This window comes from Zingiber officinale, chromosome 7A (genome assembly GCF_018446385.1).
Source record: "Zingiber officinale cultivar Zhangliang chromosome 7A, Zo_v1.1, whole genome shotgun sequence".
NCBI lineage: Eukaryota > Viridiplantae > Streptophyta > Magnoliopsida > Zingiberales > Zingiberaceae > Zingiber > Zingiber officinale.
In genome coordinates, this window is record NC_055998.1 from 15721650 (window position 1) to 15744126 (window position 22477).

Consider the following 22477-nt stretch of genomic DNA (forward strand, 5'->3'; position numbering starts at 1 on the left):
CAAAGGATTGACCGGATACTTGGCACAGAGAAAAGTCCAAGTGGGTCAAAGGGATTGACGGACACTTGGTAAGGGAGTCCTAGCAGGTCAAGGGAGTGACTAGATGCTAGGCATGACATACCAACAGTCAAGGTTGACCGGATGTTGGTTTGGGAGGTTTGGGACTTGGTTTTGGACAAAATCAGGCTTTGGATCGATCGATGGATCGATTCAGCGCTTCGATCGATCGATGGATCGCATGAAACGATGAGCGCTCGATCGATCCGTGGATCGATCAGAGGTCCCAATCGATCGCGATCGATTGGGAGCTGCCCGCGCAATAAGCGCCGGATCGATCCGTGGATCGATCCAGCGCTTTCGAGCATCAGGCGCTCGGATCGATCCGTGGATCGATCCAAAGCCTCCCGATCGATTGGGAATATTTGAATCGACGGGATCCGACCGCTGCGTCGATTTGAGCTGCAGACGGCGCTTGGCTGCGCAGATCTCTTCACGGTTTCATCTCGGATCTTCGCCTCCTCCACAAGACTCTCAAAGCTCGTGATCGCCAGTTCTTGAAGGTTCTTGGAAGCTCTCCGAGTCAAGAGGCGGATCAAAGGCAAGAAGAGAAGCTAGGGTTAGGGTTTTCTGCATTCATTGAAAGCTTTGTGCTTGTATTTTGTTTCCCTTTCCTTCTTCTTGTACCGAGAGTCTTGTAGGGCTTCTCCGCCCTCGGTAGTTACCGAAAAGGAGTGTTTCATAGTGGAGGGTGCGTGCGTGGTGTGGATCCTTGGATTAGTCACCTCCTTTGGAGGTGGATACCAAGTAAAATCCTAGTGTTAGTGTGGGTGTATTTGTTTCTGTATTTTCCGCTGCATATTCTTGAAGAAACAATCAACGCCAAGCACCGAGCGAACGCGACGAGCTATTCTCCCCCCCCCCTCTAGCTACTTTTGGTCCTAACATATATATCATAATCAATTCAATCAATTGATATGTTTTAGACTAGAACCTACTATTATATGACACTATATTTACTCATCTAGCACAAATATGAAGTAAATATAGTAAACAAAACATTGTCAATTATAAATATGATACAATATGTCCTAAGTTAATCAACTTATGATTGACACTCAAGGCTGACACTAACAATCTCCCACTAGCACTAGAGTTAATCATTGAAATATCTAATACTGAGTGACCTAGTGTGACCATCATACTTCCTCTGTGCTAAAGTCTTGTTGATTTGGAAACTTGCACGCTATAACTATTTACAATGAGCTCCTTATTACCTCTATATATCAAGAAACCATCTTTAATTCTTCTTAAGTACTTAAGAATATTCTTGACTACGGTCCAGTGACTTTCACATGGATCTAACTAGTATTTGCTCATCATGCTTAATGCATATGAGACATCTGGACGAGTATATATATGACATACATAATAGATCCAATAGTAAATACATAAGGAATCTTATCAATGCTATCCCTCTCCTCCTTAGTAGAGGGGCATTGAGCCTTCGAGAGTCTCAATGTTTGGGTGTGTAGGTGGCAGGTATAAAGGAAAGTCTAAATATGATCTTGGTAAAGGTTAAGTCCAAGTATGAGAGTCTTGACGGTGTAAGTCCAAGCTTGAGGTTTATTTTCTTTTTCACCCACTATCTAGATCAAGGTCCAACAATTGGTATTAGAGCAAGGAGCGCTCTTAAAAGACTAACCACCGAAAGAAGCAAGCGCTAGAGGAAGAAGGTAATGACTTTTAGAAATCGTCTGATACCAATAAGTGGTATCGCAATGGAATTGGAAGGAGCACTAGGATCGGACATCCAATTTCCACCTCCATACGAGTCGAAGACTTCGAGTATTAGAGGAAGCACTTGGAGATATGGTTCCAAATGGATTGGAACCATTGGATAGCGTTGGAGGAAACTTTTGAAGCTCCGACGAATAAGAAGGGAAAGCACCTCCAACTACAGTATTGGACCAAGGAGCAAAAGGAATAATCGGAAGTAACAAAATTTTTGATAAATTTATTGTATCCTAATGTGTTATCTTGTGTAGGTGAGTACAATAATCTCGGCATAGCTATATAAATACCTCCTTCATGCGCCAATCACTATTCCAAGGACTAGTAGTCACCCATTATTTACCTCCTCTATGTTGACCATAGGACAAATTAGCGAGGGTGCTGGGGGTGAGTATAGTCATCTTTTGCCAACTTGTGTAGGTGAGTACAAGTGTGCTCTTGAGTTATGGAGCAAAGTGATTTCTATTAATGAAAATCCTACAAAAATCCAACAGGTGGAGGAGCTCAAGGAAAAGGGCTCATTGGTTCAAGAGTAGGAGAAGAACCAATCAGATGTTGAAACATGTTTCACATTCGAAAAGGAGGAAAAAGTGGAATCATCCACATCTTCGAGGAAAGAAGTGAAATCCTCTACATCTTCAAGGGAGGAAAAAGAGTCTAAGACAAGTGAAGAAGAAGTCTTGGAAGCGCAACTCTCAACTACCAAGAAGAGCGGGAAGAACCAATATCAAGTATTTTGAGTTTGGTAAAATGGGGCATTACAAGAGTAGGTGTCCTTTGCTCAAAACGGAAAAAGAGGTAACTTTTAAACTCAATTCAATTCATTCAGAATCTAATTTGACTTGTAGGAAAAAGAAGGAGAAGATGCATATAGTGTGCTTCACGTGTAGTGAATGGAGACACTACCACACAAAATACCCAAGGAAGGGAGCACTCAAGAAGATAAATCAAATGAAGCAATGGTAGAAGTGGAAGAAGCCATGTGGATGTTTGTGTCAAGGGGGAGCTCTAATGGTAAGTAGAAAGGTAAATCCTAATTTGAATTTTAATTCGAATGTTAATTCATGTTCTAGAGATATACATGCTAGAAATAAAACTGTCATTTGTTTGCCCATGCATAATTATGGTTTAAGATATAACGATAGGAATAGAGTTAACATGGTTGATAACCCTAAGAAATCAAATTCAAAAGTTAGACCTAACAAAAATTGTTGGATACGATTTTGCAAACCAAAATCTTGGTGTCATCCATCGTTGAAAGTCAAGTTTGACTTCAAAATCGAAATCTATGTTTCACGTAAATAAATCTGGACTATTAATTTACTCAAAACCGATTACGGGTGAATGAGAAATTAATTGTTCAAAGATGTGCTCAAATTAACATTAAGGAAAAAAGATGAGGTTTTAGTCCCACATCGTTAACCGGTGAGAGCCAATGTTTCCTTATATGTGTTGTTGTGTTAATGTTGTTAATACAAAAGCACAGGTGCTCTCTACCCTTGGGCGAGCAGGTGCTCGCACCTGCGAGCCCGCCACCCGTGCAATGGGTGCTTTGTTGGTGCACTTTGCACTTCGGGTGACGAGGCAGTGCTTGTGTGGCACGTGACTGTGTAGAGAGCAATGACTGGATTGGGCGAACAGATGGTGATCGTAGGATCAAAGATAAGGATAGATCATAAGTAGATGCGATCTGGAGCATCGGATTCTAATCTGGCCTTGAAGAGGAAGGCTTGATCTAGAGAGTTATATCAGAATCTGAAGAGTTATATCTCTTCAGATCTGATGGTTGAGATTAAAAGTCATCTGAAGAGTTATATCTCTTCAGATCTGATGGTTGAGATTAAAAGTCATCTGAAGAGTTATATCTCTTCAGATCTGATGGTTGAGATCAAAGGACCTTTAAAGGGTTATACCCTTTCAAAATGAACGATCCTGATCAGTCCAAACCAAGGGTTACTTACCTCTTCACCCAATATAAATAGATCCCTCTCCTTCTTAGAAATCATTCATTCGACAAGCATTTGCATTCAAACCATTCATCCATCTCTTGCATAAGAAGAGTCCAAAAAGCCTACGAGAAGGTTCGTCGATCTCGAAATTTGAAGTGCTACTATTTCGAGACGTTGTCGTTGTATCTTGGGAACGAATTACTACTATCCTGAGCACTGTAGCAGAGCAATATCATTTTACGGAGATAGTGTCGAACACTAGCCTCGACGACAACTCAGTTTGCTTCCTCCCGACAGCAATCTCCTGGAAGTCCTGACAGTCGACTAAAATCGACTATGTCAAATACCGAGGAGCAAATCCAGAGGTTTGAGGACCTCACAAAAATAACTCACTTTGCCTAAGGATAGGAAGGTGGTGGAAAATCTAGACATTAATCTCAAGAATGAGAGACACATACCTAAAAAAGTGAGTAGGTCTAAGAATGTCCATGGTGGACAAGTCAATTCTAGGGTTAGAAACCTAGAATTGTAAAATCAAGGCTTGAGGGAAAAGCTTGATAGGGTAGAAAAAGTCCTAGATAGATTCATTGTTTAATCTAAAGGACTTGATAAGATTTTGGACAGTCAAAAATCTAAAAGTGATAGATCGGATTTGGGATACCAATCATCATCCCCTAAGGTCAAAGAAAGGAAACATACAATGATTACACATGCTAATAGCAAGGAAGAAATCTCTAAGGTCAAAGAAAAGATATATGTAAGGATTGCATATAACTATAGCAAGGAGAAGAAATTCAAGAAAAAGTCAACCAAGGATAAATCATCCAAGGTTAAGGACAAGGAGAAATTAACCCAAGACAAGGTGTATAAGATTAAGAGAATAAAATGGTTAGGTCAATTGTCACCCAAGGTGTATCATAGTGGTCTAGCTATAATAGATGAGTCACCTAGGAAGGTGATTATGGTTAAGAGCTTTAGGGGCTCAAAGAGTCAATTTGAGACCCATGGTTAATGGATCTCAAGTGGGCCTTACTTGAGATTCTAGATGTATCATAAAATGTGCCACAGGGCTTAGAGATGCATTTGATTATCTAACATAGTTGGTTGGCACAATTGGGATGAGATTCATGTATGAAAATATGAAATAAGATTCATATTGCATGAAAATTAATTTTAGATATATAGATGTCATATAAAGTAATGCTAGGGGATGTATTATGATTTAGTATAGGTAGATACATCAAGACGAAGTCAAAAGTAAGATTTTAAGTCAAGGTTCATTTGAACCATTTTGATAATTTTAGGTTTTATATCTATCTTGGGATCTATAATAAATTAATTTTTAATTCTATTTTTTCTAAGTAGAAAATAGTAAAACAGACTTCTCTACAAAATTTGAGAATTTTTGGAGGTTTAGGACATTTCTGGTGTATTTCTAAACTTGGGTTTAGAAATGAGGTTAGGCTAAAATTTTTGTGCCAGTCGACTGGTAACATTATTCATCGAACACAGAATGACTCTGTGAGGTTGATTCGATAAGGGTAATCGACTGGGGACTATGACAATTAATTGACATAATCTGTAACTATTTTTAGCAATAAAAAATGACCAAAATGATGATATACATGTATGTAAGCATATGGCAGATTAATACATCTGATTAAAGAGATACCCTCTGTCACAAGACCCCCCCCCCTTCCCTCGGTCATACAATCGCTAGATTACGTAAGTTACTTCCTAACATTAATTTGGGAAAAAACTTCTCAAACTCTAATTAACTTTCCTTATAGAGAATTAATTCATGTTTCAAGGGAAGACCTTAGAAAGTAAGGATACTCCCTGTTACAAGGCTCCCTGGTCATACAATCTAAAACATCTCCTCTACACGAAGACCAAAACTCTACATCTAAATGTATCGATCTCACATACATTTCATCAAATACATATAAGGCACAACACATAAGAACAAGTCTATAAAACATATCATTGAACAAGAAAATGACCAAATTGATAGTTTATACACCAACAACATATCACAATTACTGTTAATGAAATTTGCACTAATGATCTAACTCAAATTTTGATGAATGACAAAAGGATTAAAGTTAGAGTATTATTGCGATCTAATGCATTTACCGAGCATGTAGAGATTGAGATGTCTAGAGGACCTGACAGCAGGATGAAACCCAACAAGGTCTGAGGACCCAATAGTTGGTACGAAACTCAGATAGGTAAAAGGGTTGACTTGATATCTAGCAAGAAGTCCAGCTCGGTCCGCGGAGCCTGACAGCTGGCCGAAGTCTAGTTAGGTCTGCGAACTTAATAACTGGCATGAATACCTGGTGGGTCGAGAGGCTAGTTGATAGACTGCAAATTAGTAAGTGAAGGTAAGTCACTGGAGGAGAGTGACTAAGCGAGGACACATCCTGATTGAGGGGACAGTAGGCATCGGTCCAGTTTAGGTCCATTTTAGATCCCTAAGCTGAGACCTTAACTAGTTCCTGATCTTGAAAGGATAGAAACTAATTAATACTCCTTATTATGATTATATTAAAACTTATTTTGCAGGTCAGATATTGTCGTGTTGGACTAACCTAAATTGCAAGGCAAAAGGAGCAAAAAATTCCTCGGGTGAACAGTACCCGAGGTGCCTTCAAGTATTAGAAGGCGCATTCGTATAATTCATGGAAAGCTCCTTTGGTGCTATGGAAGGTGTCTTCCAATGGATAAAATCTGACTTCTTCAGAGATAAAGATCAGTATTAAATTTTACACACTAGAGGCACCTTCAACCCTATGGAAGGGGCTCCATGTTCAATAAAAGAGCATTTCGAGCAAGGCTTCTAAGAATCACTTCTATGATCCTCTACGCATCCATTTGAAGTTTCAATTACTCCGGCTTCTTGATGCTGCTTCATAGTAGTCCGTCTACCATCGAATAACTTTTCTGAGTCATCCGATCATCTCCGACAGACCAACAACAACACACGAGTGCGCCCAAATTGTTGGTAAACTTTTAATAGTGTTGTAAGTCCTTGTACTACTGCTTTAAAAAGGGAAGTATAGGTTGTTACACTATCTCTATCCTTCTGTATTCGATTACCTCTTTCGGTAGTTTCGGAAGAAGCATTTAATGGATTACCCATTGACAGATACACGGACCTAGGTCTTGGAGTAGGAGTCGCCAAAGGCTTCGAACCAAGTAAAATCGACCACGTCTTGTTGTGTTCTTTTTAGTTTTCTTCCTGCTGTGATTTTATTTTAAGTTTTTAAAAATTACTCTCTTTTAAAAATTACTCGTGATTCACCCCCCCCCCCCTCCATGATCCAACAATTACTTCCTACATCTTAAATCTAGAGATCTACTTTATTACGAAGGATGTACAACCAAGAGATAAGCAAATAACAATCTACAACTCAATAAATGACATAAAGAGAGGAGAAAGCTTATCAATGTGTTGCGGATCTTCTTTCTTGCAATCCTTGCTCCAGAGGTAGATGGATCGGATGGATTAGTGACGATGGAGGCTCTAGGGTTCCCCTAAGATGGAAGAACCCTTCTCCAAGGAAAGGGGTGGAGCCCCCTGTAAGTACCCCATAGTAATTTTGATGCGATCGACCAAGTTAAGTTGGACTCTATTGTGTTTGATGTCTTGTGTCTAAGTGTGCAGGAACTTAAGAGCACAAGAAGTTGAGTGACAGACGCAATTGACGAGAAAGATGGCACGGAAAGGGAGCTTATGGGCTCGGTGTATCTGAGGGATAAGAAGCTGTGGAAGAGTACGCCAGTGGATGAGAAGGACATGTGCAACGTTTGTGGGATGAGAAGTCGGGAGGAAGCTTACTCAAGGAGAAGGTCAAAGTTAGATTCGGGTGAGCTCAACTCCGATTAACCGGAGCATCACCTATACAAACAAAGATTAGCTAAAAGGTTGATCTACCTCATGGAAGGCACCTTCAATGTCTTGGAAGGTGTCTTGTATGAACAATGTCGAAGGCACCTTCTAGCATGTTAGAGGTGCGTTCAATACTCGTTAGCTGAAGATAAAGTTTTATCTTCGACTATAAAACTTGTCTCGTTGAAGGCGCCTTGGACCATCTTGAAAGCGCCTTCAAGCCATGGATAAGATTTTCCAGGAACTATAAAAAGACCCCCGAAGCTAGGAATTCAACAATAACTTCTATAATTAATTCCTAGTTTATTTCTGAGCTTTCAAAGAGTATAAGAGGCTTCTTCACCTTCAACGAAGGAGATTTTCATTAAGCTTTCAACTGCCTTGGAATAACAACCACCTAGGTTGTTACCAAGTAATTATTGCACCTCTTTTCTTTTAAGTTATTATTATTTCTTTAATATTAATTGCTTGTGCGTGACTAACTTATATCTTTGCTAAGTTCAAAAAGAAAAAGATTGCACTATTTTATTATAGGAAAATTCACCCCCCTCTTGTCGACCTACCAGGACCAACACCTCTAACCCTAGATTAGAACATAAGATGGAAATAGGGGAGAACCCCCCCCCCCCCCCCCCCCCCTTTTATAGGTGGGGGCATGGCCTTTGCTTGGCTCGTGTCACAACCGTGCCTCTTTGGCATGGCCAGGGCATGTGTCAGCCCTGGATGGGGAGGCATGTTCCATCCCTACTTCGGCTCTGGAAATATGGTACAGTCGTGTCATTTGACACGGCCAAGTTGTTAGTATTAGCCCTAGTATCAATTATGGGATGATTGTAAAGGACTCATTTTATATCATATATCATTATTAATAAAAGACAAAGTTGGTTATTATATTTATTTTAGTTTAATGCCAATTAAATAAGTATAATAATGTCCTTGGGTAGCAGGTTCTTATCTACAGTATATCAATTGGTTGAATTGATAGTGAGATATTGTAGAGAACACTACTCTTAACTATTCCTAATCAAGCATTAATATACAAGGACAATATTAATACGTTGAGACTAGCATGTAGGTCAATGGATGACTTGATCTCACAAGTCATGGATATGAGATATCAGGTTGACACATGGGTATATATTAGAGAATATATACTGAATGACCCGCCATGAGAATGTTTCATGGATCGTTATATGAGTGTCATAAACATTCTCATGTGACTATTGGTATGAATAGTCCTTAGACCTGAAGTCACTACGGTTCCCTACATAAGGAGTTGTGTACTTTGGTATCGGCAAACGTCACATGTAACAAGGTGGACAATAAAGTTGATCACTGGTATGCAATGAATTATGCAGAGGGATGATGTAGATAGGATATATCCCTTCTATATGACGGAAGCGATATCTGTGGGCCCCTTGATTAGTAGGACACAAAGAAAACATGACCATGCTCAAATGAGTCAATATGAGATATTGAGCTTATTTGATTGAGTGTGTCTACTTAGATATAAAAAAACACAAAGGTTGATAAGAGAATGACACGGTCTATGCCTCATTGATCAATCTAGATATCAAGGATAGAGGGACCAAGTCATTCAAGATAATAACCACGGACAAGTTAGGTCGGATCTTGACCTTCTCGTCACTTGGGTAGCAATGATGTCTTGCTAGATGTCACTCATTGCTTATGTATATAAATGTTGATTTGGGTACATTGCCAACATTACGAGAACTTATTGGGTCACATACAAAGAACAAGTAGATTTGGAGATGGGTTCATATGATGAATCATTGGATTAAGTCTTATCCGAATTGGACTTATTGAGTTAGACTCGATTGGATCTAATTATTAGATTAAGTCCAATTCAAACTACACTCAAGGAGTCAATTCAAATTAATGAAATGTGATTCATTGAATTTGAATTGTATGAGATTAATTGAGTAAGACTCGATTGAATTAGACTTGAGTTAGACTCAAGTGAATTAGACTTGAGTTAGACTCAAGTGAAGAGACTTGAGTTAGACTCAAGTGAGGATTAATGAGATATTCATTGAATTTCGAAATTCAATGATTCATTTGATTCAATTTTCGAAATTGGATTTGAAATGAGGAGTTACAAGTGTGTGGTTCTTAATGGAGTGTAAATGCTCATTAAGGCTATTAATGCTAATTAAGTGTTTTCATTGGATGAAAATACTTAAGTGTTTTTCTCTTCATTTTGGCTTAGTTCTTCATTCTCCTTGCTCTTCTCCTCTCTTGGCCGAAAATCCATTCTCAAGGTTGCTAGCACAACCTATCTCCATTTGTGAGTTTGTGAGACAAGTGAACGCTTGTTCGTGTGGATACCGTAGAGGCGCGAACGTGAGATCGTGCTGTGATCCAAGCTGTCGGGAGTCCGTGAGCACGCTACAAAGGTATAATCTCTCATGTTCCTATGTAAACTTAGTATATTTTTCTTCTCCCTTCGCATGGATCTTCTGGAGGAAATAGGTTTTTCCGCTGCGCATTTGCGTGTTTAGCAACCTATTTCTTTACACAGGTCGTGTTCTCCGCTGGTTTTGAGAGGGCACGGGCGTGCCTCTTAGGGTATGACCTAATGTAATATACCAAAAGAAAAATATTGCTAAGGATTTAAAATAATTAAAATTTAGCATAATTAAATTATTTTAAGAAAAATAAATATATTCCAATGGATAATTTATCAAGAAATAAGTTTATATGAATTTATGGAATTTATTGAAATTTTCTAGATTTTAAAGAGGTCATTTTAGATTTTATAAGATAAACAGGTAAGATAGAAAACATATTTGAGAGCATTCTATTTAAGATAGGAGTTGATTGAAATAAACTTAGGTTTTCAATAATCAAACCCTAGTTTATTTACTCCTCTCCTCTCCACCGTTTCATTCCACTACACGCATGCGATGCCTGTGACCTCGTCGCGTTGGCTGTCCGTGAGCCCCTACCGCTGGTGTCGTGCTTCTCATTACCCAAACGTACCCACATGAGAACCCCCTCCTCCGTCGCCGATAATGACCAGCGATGATCCCTGTCACGAGCGATCAACGCTGTAAGCCGCCTTTCTTCCCACAGTCACCAAATCGCCGCACTGGCTACCTGTCTCCGGGATCGCTGGTCATCGCCTGTCTCCTCCCCTCCTCCATGTGCAGCCGTGCGCACTCCACTGTCGCAAGTTCGCAGCTGTGTACTACCAACATTGTGCGAAGCATTGCTTTTGTAGCCATCGTCACCGCCTTCCTGTGCCAATGCGCTCGACACACTGCTGCCCACGACAACGACTCCCTTGACATTTGACTTCCTATTCTAAGCTGTCGTCCCAGAGGCACGCTGATGCTCGAAAGCTCGCCACTGTCACTGTGCGTCCCGCCACCTTTTGCCAACATCCATGGCACCGACCCTACTAGTTTCCCTCCCAATGCTGACACCAATGCCACTACACCAACCATGGCGCTATCGAAGGAGAAGACGAAGGTATACGTGAGTTTTATTAATTAGGGTTTAGTATGATTAATCGATGAATAAAGCAATTTAATTAAAGGTTAGATAATTAATTAATAGATAATTAATTATTAATGGGAAAATAGATGGTTGATTTAAATATTTAGTTAACAATTGAATTAATAGATAGATGATAGAGTAATTAATTAATTTAATTAATTAGATATCAATTAAGAGTTAACTAAGTTAGTTTAATTAACTTGATAGTTAACTGAATTATTAATACGATTACTCTAGTATTTAGACTAGATTTGTATCCTATATTTGTACAATTTGAACTTGAAGCAAACCTTTGACTTGAAGATGGTCAGCATGATCTACATTTTATGTGGGTAGATTCTACTTGTCTTTTGCGAGCTTTGATTATAGTGCATGATTGTTTACTGCCATGTTTTGATTTGGTCATAGTTACTCACTTACTTTAAATCTGTTCTATATTGCTCCTGAGTTAGATACCTTATTATTTGTCCTTATACTTTGATCTATTGTTAATAGCTATGCAGTCTTAGTTGTTATTCATGATTCGATTTATATATATGCATGATAGTATCAGACCATAGTCTAATTATAGGCTTATGTTCGTGCATTTATATTATAGTATGGTTATATACTTAGGCTCATGCTTACAGGGTATTGATATTATATGTAGTATAGTTGTATACTTGTGAGGGCATATATATTAGTGAGATGGTGCTGACCTATACGTGATGGAAATCACTCCCTAACAGACAGTGACTATTTGTTTACCCTAGTATAGTTGTATACTTGTAAGGGCATATATATGAAAGAGTCGTCAATGACTATTAGTATATCTTGTCAACTATTGTTTCTCATTCATGATTGAGAGAGTCATCAGTAATCATGATATATATGACTCCCATGAGACTATTCGTAATAGTGAGTTCGCATGCAGTTTGTATCTAGATAGCTACATATATACCCTATCTGCCCACGAGACCATTCGTGGTAGTGAATTTGTCCATAGATAGTGACTGTTTTACTTATCCTATTTGCCCATGAGATCATTCGTGGTAGTAAGTTCGCCTGCAGACAGTGACTATTTATTTACCCTGACTGTCCACGGGACCATCCGTGGTAGAGCGTTCTTCTGTAGTCAGTGTTTGTTATATACTTGCTATATGTTGGTCATGTATTTATTCATGTAGGTTGGGATGTAACGTATGTACTATCAATTTATTGGTCACACTTGGTTGAATAGGTTAGTAGATGAGTATGTAGTTAGTTATGCTTCGTTAGTGGTTGATTATATTAACTCTCTTACTGTTAGAGTAAGTACTTCACTTAAGATTGTATCCTTTGATCTCTTGAAAGTATATTATTCGTGCACTATATTTTTCTACCCATTGAGTTGTTGTAGTCACTACCCTTTACTTTTCCTTTGACTTTCAGGTTAGCAGATAGAGGTGTTGTGTCACTTAGAGGTCCTGGCTACCAGTCTCACTTGAGTTTAAATTTCTGTTTGAGTTGTTGGTGTATTTTCCTCTATTTGAAATTTTATTGTTCTTTTTGTACATAATATTTATATTGTTGTTTATGTTTTTGGTTAGTTTAATATGATCACATGTTCATGCATACATACACGCATTGTTATTTATGACTTGATATTGTTATATTACATTGGTGCTTTATGTTGCCTTGAATTGGTTTGATATCGATTATTTCTATATTGTCACTAGGGGGTACCATCCGATTTGGCAAACAAGTATACCCTCAGGGTGTGACGCCTGCCCCTGTTTTGTTTTAAGAGAGGGCACACAGTCGTACCTCTTGGCACATCCCTTATTGTTAATTTTCCAAAGTTGTTCAATATGTTTTTCCACTCTAAATTGTGTCTTATCAATAAAAACAAGCAAAACATAGATCTCCGAATAAATAGAATGAAAATATGATATAATAATGGAATAGAGTACAATAACCATAGATTATGTGGGATCGAGACACACATTGGGGATTTACTAAATGTCTCTTCCAAAACCGTCGAAAAAGGTAATCGAGGAAAAAAATAGGGGCAGTGTAACAACCTACACTTCCCTTTTAGAGTAGTAGTATAAAGAATACAATACTAATAAAATGTTACCAACAAGTTATAGCGCTCGGTGTGTTGCTGTCAGTCTGTCGGAGATGATCGGATGACTCAGAAGAGCAGTGTGTTGAGACCTTTGTGCCCGCTAGAGGGGGTGAATAGCGGTTCGTTACGCACTTGCGTCGTTTGCTTCGTCTTGATGGTTTGCAGCGGAATACAACTCGAAGACAAACTATACAATGCTAACAATAGATTTACTTGGTATCCACCTCAAGATGAGGTGACTAATCCAAGGATCCACATATGAAACGCTATCTCCACTATGCAAACCTCCTTCTCGGTCGCAGCCGGAGGCGGAGAAGCCTCGTAGAAACTCACACTACAACACAACGCTCACACAAGAACGAGAAATACAAATACAAATGAATACACTCTCTTCTTGCTTACTTGTGCTTGTAGTTGCCTCTTGAACCTTGAGAGAACACTCTCAAGAGCCTTCAAGACCTGGCGGTGAAGATCGGCGAAAGTCGTTGAAGATCGCAGTAAAATCGCAGGGATAAAGCTCGTAAAGAACTGCAGAGAAAACGCTCCGCCAAGGCTTTAAACAGTGCTGCCAATCGATCCAATCCATCCCCAATTGATTGCCACGTCAGCACTATTGGACCCCGTGATAGTTTTGATGTGATCAACAAAGTTAGTTAGGTCCTGCGTTTTGTCTGAACCCTGTGTCCGAGTGTGCAGGAATTTAGGAGCGCTGGAAGTCCAGCGGAAGACGCAACTAGCGAGAAGGACGGCACGGGAAGGGAGTCGACGGGCTCGGTGCGTCCGAAGGACGAGAGAGCTGCAGAAGAGTACTCCGGTGGAGCGAGAAGAACGTGCGCGGCGTTCGAGGGACGAGAAGCCGGACGGAAGCCTGCTCGAGGAGAAAGCCGGGAACTGGGTTCGGGTGAGCCCTATTCCGGATGGCCGCAATCACCCAAGGAGCCGAACCGGAGCAAGTCAACTGGAAGTTGACTTGTCAACGGTTCGGTCGACCGAACCCTTCATTAACCGAAGTCAATCAGCAGCCAACCGTCAATACCACGTCAGAAGTGTTGGTGCAACATTCCTCAGGTCAAGGTTGACCTGGTTGACCAAGTTTGAGTCTTGGTTTGGCTTTCGATGTTTGACAATGCAAGGTTGAGTGAAGAAGAGTCAAGTAGGTCAAGGATGACCGGATACTTGACTGGGAAGTCCTAACTGGGATGTTAGGCAGAGTGAAAGACCTAGTGAGTGAAGCTAGGCAATTGGGAAGTCCTAGTGAGTGAAGCTAGGCAGGAGGAAAATCCTGGTGAGTGAAGCCAGGTGAAAGACCTAGTGAGTGAAGCTAGGCAATTGGGAAAGTCCTGGTGAGTGAAGCCAGGCAAGAGAAATCCAGATGGGTCAAGGTTGACCAGACATCTGGTGAGAGTCCAAGTAGGTCAAAGGAATTGACCGGATACTTGGCACGAAGAGAAAAGTCCAAGTGGGTCAAAGGGATTGACCGGACACTTGGTGGGGAGTCCTGGCAGGTCAAGGGAGTGACCAGATGCTAGGCATGATATAACAATAGGTCAAGGTTGACCGAATATTGGATTGAGAGGCTTGGGACTTAGTTTTGGGCAAAAACCAAGAGCTGGATCGATCAATGGATCAATCCAGGAGATGGATCGATCAGTGGATCGATCCAGGCCTTTCCCAGCGAACAGAGAGCCTCTGGATCGATCCGTGGATCGATTCAGAGGTCACAATCGATCAGCCGATCGATTGGGACGCTGCTGGTTCGCGCGATAAGCGCTGGATCGATCCGTGGATCGATCCAGGCGCTCTGGAGCGAGGCGTGGATCGATCCAAAGCCTCCCCGATCGATTGGGAGTTTTCGAATCGATCGGGATCCGACCGTTGCGTTGTATTTGAGCTGCAGGCGTGCGATGGCTGCGGTATCTCTTCACCGATTCATTTCAGATCTTCACCAGCTTCTCCACAGCTCTTCTCAAGCTCGAGATCGCTAGTTCTTGAAGGCTCTTGGAGGTTCTTCCAAGTCAAGAGGTGGATCAAAGCAAGAAGAAGAAACTAGGGTTAGGGTTTTTGCTCTCATTGTAAGCTTGTAAGCTTGTATTTCATAACATTTCCCTTTCTTCTTGTATTGAGTCTTGTAGGGCTTCTCCGCCCTTGGTAGTTACCATAAAGGAGAGTTTTATTAGTGGAGGGTGTGTGTGTAGGTGTGGATCCTTGGACTAGTCACCTCTTGTGAGGTGGATACCAAGTAAACCAACCTTGTTAGCGTTGTGTGGTTTGTTTCTGTATTTTCCGCTGCGCATCTTTGAAGAAACAAGCAACGCCGAGCAAAGAGCACGCGACGAGCTATTCACCCCCCCCCCCCTCTAGCTACTTTTCGGTACTAACAAGTGATATCAGAGTGAGGCCGCTCTTCACCGGAATCATCGCCGGAAGGGTCAAGCATAACAAGAAGAGCTAGAGGGTGAAGAAGTTGAAGCAAAATTGTCAAAGTCAAAGAAATTCAAAAGCTCAACTTCTACAATAGAATTCCGAGATGGGCTCGGATTCGACACGAGGGTGGCTCCACTATACACTTCCACGAGCTTCGATTCTTGGAAATCAAGAATCGAAAATTTTCTTATGATGGAGATAGAGCAATGGTTTGCTCTTATGGAAGGCTTCAAGACTCCAACAAACTCAAAGGGCAAAGTTCTCAAGAGGAGCAAGTGGAGCCAAGAGCAAGTCCAAAGGTGCGAGGCAAATGACAAAGTGACCAAGCTTTTGGTCAATTTATTGCCAAGCACCATCCTTTGCAAAATTGGAGAATTTGAATATGCAAAGGAATTATGGAGTAAATTGGCCAAGCTTCATGAAGAGATCCCCTCCACTGTACAAGAGCAAGAAGAATCCAGAGAGGGTGACTCTTTGGAGCAAGACCAAGAGGAGGACTCCGAGGTTGAGAGATGCTCAACCTCCGAAGAAGAAGTCCAAGAAGAAGCTTCATCTTCAAGGGAGTGCAATGAAGAGAACAAGGAGGGAGCATACTCCTTGTTCCATGTACAAGATGATGAAGCTGTTGGTGCAATATCCCTTAGGTCAAGGTTGACTGGTTTGACCAAGCTTGAGTCTTGGTCATAGTTTCGATGTTTGACAATACATGTAGACACATGGACAATGCAGGTGCAGTTGTTCATATGGGGAGATTCTGATCAGGGACTGATCAGTGTGAATGAAGAAGAGTCAAGTAGGTATACCTGACTGGATGGAAATCCTGGTGAGTGAAGCTAGGCAGATGGAAATCCTAGTGAGTGAAGCCAGGTGAAAGTCCTAGTGAGTGAAGCTAGGCAGTATGAAAATCCTGGTGAGTGAAGCCAGGTGAAAGACCTAGTGAGTGAAGCTAGGCAGATTGAAAACCCTAGTGAGTGAAGCTAGGTGAAAGTCCAAGTAGGTCAAGAGAGTGACCGGATACTTGGCATGAAAGAAAAGTCCAAGTGGGTCAAAGGGATTGACCGGACACTTGGTGAGGGAGTCCTAGCAGGTCAAGGGAGTGACTAGATGCTAGGCATGACGTACCAACAAGTTAAGTTTGACCGGATGTTGGTTTGGGAGGTTTGGGACTTGGTTTGGGCAAAACCAAGCTCTGGATCGATCAGTGGATTGATCCCGAGCACAGAAGCCTGCCGGATCGATCGGTGGATCGATTCAGAGGTCCCAATCGATCGCTGGATCGATTGGGAGGCCGTCGCGATAAGCGCTAGATCGATCCGTGGATCGATCGGCCGAATTCAGATGCTCGGATCGATCCGTGGATCGATCCAAAGCCTCCCGATCGATTGGGAATAATCGAATCGATTGGGATCCGACCGTTGCGTCAGATTTAGAGCGTGCATTGTCTTCGGTATCACTTCACAGATTCATTTCAGATCTTCACCAGCTCCTCCACAACTCTTCTCAAGCTCGAGATCGCCAGTTCTTGAAGGTTCTTGGAGGCTCTTCCAAGTCAAGAGACGGATCAAAGCAAGAAGAAGAAACTAGGGTTAGGGTTTGTGCACTCATTGTAAGCTTGTAAGCTTGTATTTCTTTACTACCCTTTCTTCTTCTTGTATTGAGTCTTGTAGGGCTTCTCCGCCCTTGGTAGTTACCATAAAGGAGAGTTTCATTAGTGGAGGGTGCGTGCGTTGTGTGGATCCTTGGATTAGTCACCTTCCTTGGAGGTGGATACCAAGTAAAATCCGAGTGTTAGCGTGTTTGTATTTGTTTCTTTGTATTTCCGCTGCGCATCCTTGAAGAAACAAGCAACGCCGAGCAACGAGCACGCGAAGAGCTATTCACCCCCCCCCCCCTCTATTTTCGGTCTTAACAAGTGGTATCAGAGCGAGGCCGCTCTTCACCGGAATCATCGCCGGAAGGGTCAAGCATAACAAGAAGAGCTAGAGGGTGAAGAAGTTGAAGCAAAATTGTCAAAGTCAAAGAAATTCAAAAGCTCAACTTCTACAATGGAATTCCGAGATGGGCTCGGATTCGACACGAGGGTGGCTCCACCATACACTTCCACGAGCTTCGATTCTTGGAAATCAAGAATCGAAAACTTTCTTATGATGGAGATAGAGCAATGGTTTGCTCTCATGGAAGGTTTTGAAGCTCCCACAAATTCCAAGGGAAAAGTTCTCAAGAGGAGCAAGTGGAGCCAAGAGCAAGTCCAAAGGTGCGAGGCAAATGACAAAGTGACCAAGCTTTTGGTCAATCTATTGCCGAGCAACATCTTGGAGAAAATTGGAGAATTTGAAGATGCAAAGGAATTGTGGAGCAAATTGGCCAAGCTTCATGAAGAGATCCCCTCCACTGTACAAGAGCAAGAAGAATCCAGAGAGGGTGACTCTTTGGAGCAAGACCAAGAGGAGGACTCCGAGGTTGAAAGATGCTCAACCTCCGAAGAAGAAGTCCAAGAAGAAGCTTCATCCTCAAGGGAATGCATCGAAGGGAACAAGGAGGGAGAATACTCCTTGTTTCATATTCAAGATGATGAAGCCTCCACCTCTAGGATTGAGGGGGAGCAATCCTTGGTGACACCGGATCAAGAAGAAGGAGAAGCCTTTACATCCGGGTCAAGAGACAAAGAGGAGGAAGAAGATTCTACCTCCACAAGTCAAGCAAAATCAAATGGAGAAGAATCAAGGTCCGATCAAGAGGAAGCTTCTACCTCCGGATCCAAAGGAAAAGATGTCACCCCTACAAGCAAAGGTATAAATGTTTCAATTAATAATAAAAATCATATTATATGCTTTGAATGTAGGGAACATGGGCACTACAAGAGCAAGTGTCCTAAATTGGCCAAGAAGAAGGGCCAAGTGGCACAAAAGGGCAAGGTAAAGCCCAAGGAGACCATCCCCAATACAAAGAAGAGCAAGGAGCATATTATATGCTTCTCTTGCAATCAAAATGGACATTACCGAAGTCAATGCCCCAAGGGGAAGAAGATGGTCAAGGCTCAAGGAGGAAGCTCAATTCAAGGAGGAGCCCCTAAGGTAAAAAGAAAGGTAACTTTCATTGAGCCTATTCCCTTGCATAATGGTAAAAAGCATGCTAATTCAAGTTTATATCATTTTAATGCTATTTACCATGAAAATAGGAGGCATGATAAAATTAAAGAAAAGCATGTGGCCCTACATGCCAAAACTACCCAACCTAAGGTTAGGAAGGTAGATAGACACTTGGGCGGGAACACTAAGGATAATAGATACATGCCCAAGAACAAAAATGCTCATGGACCAAAACCTAAGGATTTAATGATAGAAAATCAAGTCTTGAGGTCAAGACTTGATAAAATGGAAAAGACCCTAAAGAGGATGGAAAATATCCTACAAGGGCAAAATGAGAAATACCTAGGGCTAGGAAAATCAAAGCCATCCAATGGACATAGAGGGTTGGGATACAAACCAAAGGCTAAGAAGGATGTGCCCTCGTACCATAGAGTTCCATATAGTTATGGAACAAACCCTAGGTCAAGTGGTCAAGCCAAGAATACTAGGGAAGTTATCCCTAAGAGTATTTTTGCGAAAAATGTGACTAAGACTTCTAAGAAGTCTAAGAAAGTCACTAACAAGGTCACAAGGGAGGCTATCCCTAGAGTTGACCTAGAAAATATGACCAAGGCTTCTAAGAAGCCCAACAAGGTCATTAGGAAGGTATCTAGGGAAGTTATCCCTAGTGAGTACCTAGAGCATCCAAGGAGCACCAATAGGTGTTGGGTTCCTAGGAGCATCTTCTCTACCCCATAGATGGGTTAGAGAGTGTCACCTCTAAGAAGAAGGGTAGTTAATCTAACTTTGAAGAAATTGACACTCAAGGAGCATTTTCAAGGTGATTATTAACCTTTGAAAATGAAGTGGATTTATGTTTACTCTTGGGAAGAGTAAAATGTGTCACAATTTGATAAATTGGATGATATTTTAAGTGACATAAATTGGGAAAACCTAGAGAAATACCAAGTTGGGATTTTGGTATTCTCTTAGAAATTTTAAGGTAATCCAGGCCTTGATTTATATGATTACTCGTGTGGAAGAACGAAATATGCCAACATTTGAGGAATAAGCTAAATTTCAATTGGCATAAGTTAATCAAGAGAACTAAAAATGCAAATTTAGGCTTTGGCACTCTCTTGAAGCACTTTGGGCAATCTAGTGTTTAAGTTTTAGGATTAGCTAAGATTAACGATACTTAGATAGGTAATCTAGGTATATTTTATTTATGCTAAACCTTGCCATGATTGTTTGCCCATAATATGCCATGACATCATATTTTATTTTGATTTTTATTTTGCATTCATGACTTATCATGAAAAATACAAAAATACCATGTCATGCCATACATACATCATGTAGTTATAGGAATCTTTCTTTTGAAAGCTATTTTATTTTGATGTATGCCATAACATTATCATGCATTATGTTTATTTCCTTAAAAAAATAAAAAAAAAATTAAGGACATATGGCATTAGTTCAACAAGTGGCATTTGTTTACAACAAGTGGAATAAACAAGTGGCATTTGTTTAACAAGTGAATCAACAAGTAACATCCTTTGTGGATGTCTACCTCTCAAAATGCCTAGATAGATATGCATGATCCCTAGAATAGGGCAAAACCAAAATCTTACATCTCACAAAGACCTATAAGATGGCTTGTATGTGTTTCAGTGCACATTAGATACAAGTGAGATGTTAGGATGATGAACAAAACTCAAGATGTTGATTTAGTGCATTCTTTTGAGTTTTAAGTTCATCAAAACACATAGTTATGTGTTTTCCCATCATTGGGAAAGCTAATGTACAAGTCATGTGCATTAAGCCCAAGGAACATGGTGGGATATTGATTTTGAAAATGTTTTTAAAATGATTTTGGAAAACATTGGTGAAGGCTATCTTTTGATAGTAATCACCATTGAATAGTTAGACACAATCTTGAAGAAAAACACTAAAGTTTTTACAAGTTTTCAAGTTTGTGTCAATATTTGAAAATATGAAGTATTTTCATAGAAAACTATTTTTTCTTGATAGTATATGCCCTAAATAATGCCTACACGAAATTTCATGATTTTTGGATTTTTGTAGAATTTTCTAGGGGTTTCTGAAGTTGGCTGATTTTGAAATTCAGCTACTATCAGAGCTCCGATCGATCCATGGATCGATTGGAGTGCCTGAATCGATCCGTGGATCGATTCAGAAGGCAAGTCTCCCGCGAGCAGAAGCTCGCTGGATCGATCAGACGATCGATCCAGAAAGTCTGAATCGATCAGTGGATCGATTCAGAAAGGTTCAATCGATTGGAACCCAACTCCAATCGATCCAAGTTGCTGATTTTGGCTGGGAAAGCCTGATTTCAACATCTTTAAACCTAATTTAGTCTAGATAACCTTTCCAAACCCCTAAAAATACATGTGTATACATAAAAAGGGTGTTTTCATGTGAAAACAAGGATGGATTGGTTAAAGAAGGCTAAGTTGAAGTTTAGGTTGAGGTTTGTTTCAGATTTTGAATATTTGAACCTCAAAACTTCTACAATAGGGTTTCCTAAAGTTTTAGGGAATCCAAGTCATTGTTGGTGCAATGACAGAAGTTACCACCATGTTTTTAGGGGGAGGGACTCTTTAAAGGCATTTTTCATAAACCTTGGAAGGTGGTTAACCTTCCGTTAAGTGGATAATGCTCAAGGATGGGCATTTGTCTACATTGAGGAAGAATGTAGGGTTAAGGATAAATGAAGGGCATGGGACCTTCATTTGGGTCATTAGACCATGTTAATGCTCCAGAGCGAGCATTATTTGAAAATGAAGGGAATGGGTCCTTCATTATCGTGTTGGTCACAATGAGTGAAGTTGTGAACAACGATGAACAACTCTTCAGGGGGAGAGTTTTCAACAATGGGGCATTTGTTGAAGAGTGCCCAAAATTGAGGCACGGGTTGATGTGTGCTCAAAGATGGATTGATGTGTGCCAATAGGGGGAGAATGTGTGGTTTAAGTTAGACCTTCATTACCTATGGGGGAGGTCATAGGGGGAGAATGAAGGGAACCAACATTCATACCTTGGCATGAATGGAGTTAAGGCTATGGGATTAGCTTAACTCAGAATGGTCCAAACTTAAAGGTATTGTCAAACATCAAAAAGGGGGAGATTGTTGGTGCAATATCCCTTGGGTCAAGGTTGACTGGTTTGACCAAGCTTGAGTTTTGGTCATAGTTTCGATGTTTGACAATACATGTAGACACATGGACAATGCAGGTGCAGTTGTTCATATGGGGAGATTCTGATCAGGGACTGATCAGTGTGAATGAAGAAGAGTCAAGTAGGTATACCTGACTGGATGGAAATCCTGGTGAGTGAAGCTAGGCAGATGGAAATCCTAGTGAGTGAAGCCAGGTGAAAGTCCTAGTGAGTGAAGCTAGGCAGTATGAAAATCCTAGTGAGTGAAGCCAGGTGAAAGACCTAGTGAGTGAAGCTAGGCAGATTGAAAACCTTAGTGAGTGAAGCTAGGTGAAAGTCCAAGTAGGTCAAGAGAGTGACCGGATACTTGGCATGAAAGAAAAGTCCAAGTGGGTCAAAGGGATTGACCGGACACTTGGTGAGGGAGTCCTAGCAGGTCAAGGGAGTGACTAGATGCTAGGCATGACGTACCAACAGGTTAAGTTTGACCGGATGTTGGTTTGGGAGGTTTGGGACTTGGTTTTGGGTAAAAACCAAGCTCTGGATCGATCAGTGGATT